This window comes from Schistocerca piceifrons, chromosome 9, assembly GCF_021461385.2.
Source record: "Schistocerca piceifrons isolate TAMUIC-IGC-003096 chromosome 9, iqSchPice1.1, whole genome shotgun sequence".
NCBI lineage: Eukaryota > Metazoa > Arthropoda > Insecta > Orthoptera > Acrididae > Schistocerca > Schistocerca piceifrons.
In genome coordinates this window covers 160,524,360-160,525,914 of record NC_060146.1, presented here as the reverse complement: position 1 = coordinate 160,525,914, position 1,555 = coordinate 160,524,360, and the positions used below count along the sequence as shown (strand labels likewise).

The 1,555-nt window shown below is 46.8% G+C and overlaps 1 pseudogene; it reads right to left on the bottom strand.

Annotated features, from left to right (window-relative positions):
- Positions 1–385: 385 nt before the first annotated feature.
- On the bottom strand, positions 386–503 carry LOC124717652 (annotated as a pseudogene).
- Positions 504–1,555: the final 1,052 nt, after the last annotated feature.

The window sequence follows — 1,555 nt, the reverse complement described above, 5'->3', positions numbered from 1 at the left end:
AGGGGTTTCAATCCTTTAACATTATAAGTTTTTCAACCCAACATTAAGCCACTCTGCAATAGTGAACTTTATATTAGAAGACAGAGCAGAGCTACTTAAGAAAACTTTTTATTGCCTCATTTTATAGACCAAACACTATTTGTATGAAGGCCTGTCATGTATGTATATAAACTAAAACTCCGTCCGAACAGGCCACGAAGGCCCAATGGGACCGACCGGCCGCCGTGTCATTCTCAGCCCACAGGTGCCACTGGATGCGGATATGGAGGGGCATGTGGTCAGCACACCATTCTCCTGGCCTTATGTCAGTTTACGAGACCGGAGCTGCTACTTCTCAATCAAGTAGCTCCTCAGTTTGTCTCACAAGGGCTGAGCGCACCCCGCTTGCCAACAGCGCTCGGCAGACCGGATGGTCACTCATCCAAGTGCTAGCCCAGCCCAACAGCGCTTAACTTCGGTGATCTGATGGGAACCGGTGTTACCACTGTGGCAAGGCTGATGGCCACGTATGTATATATCTACATAGAATTAAGAAATAAATAAATTTGTTTTCAAAATAAATAGAAACAAGAGAGATTTTTAAGGTCCTCTTTAACAAATCTGACTGCCCCCTTGACGCTGTCCTGGCTACATCTGTGGTGACGGATGAGTTTCCAAGTTCGTTGAACATGGGAAAGGCTGCCACCTGCTGTGTTCCGTGACCGCGACTGCCCGCACCTGTACAAAAAAAAATCCCACCAAAGCGAGGCAACAGTTGTGTCGGACGAGTGTAGGTGACTGTGGACGGGTGCTGTCTGTGTCACTATGACCCCATGGCAGAGGAATGAAGTGAGCAGTGAAATCATGTCGGTTCCCCACTGCTGGAAAAGGCGAAGACTCGAGCGTCATCGGCCAAGGTGATGCTGAATGCTTTTTAGGGTTGGCATGATGTACTGCTGAGAGTAAATAAAGGGTGGACTGTGGTACTGCTGTGGCACCTACATCTCTCGACCAGATTACAGCTGGCTGTCGAGGTGAGAGGTTATGGGAAGCTGCTAGGGGACGTTTCTGCTCCACATCAGCGGCCCACCCCATTCTGCACAGGACAACACACTCGCACGTGGTTGCTTGCTGCCTTGCGCCATCACATTCTGCTGCACACACTATATTCTCCTGATACAGCATGCAGTCAATTCTTACTCTCTCATCAGATGGAGAGTCAGTCTGCATGGCAGGCATTTCTACAGTCTGACATCCTGTCTCCATCTCTTTCTTGGCCATGGTGTGTATTTACTTATTTATTTACTAGCTGCGCGCTGCGATATTACCCATGGTTAAACATTCAGTTGTAAGGGAACATTAATCCTGAAACTTAGTACCCACTTTACCTGCCATCACAAAAGTTCTCTTGGAGGTATTGCGAAACAAGCATTTATCTCCCAGCAAAACGGTGGCAGAACATGAGTCCCTCAAAACTCAGTCTCTTACTTCAGGAAAAAAAATTGTATATGATGGAGTAGAAAGTACAAAATTTACCAGGAAAGAGAGTAAATAACTGCTCGACTATTTGCAATGT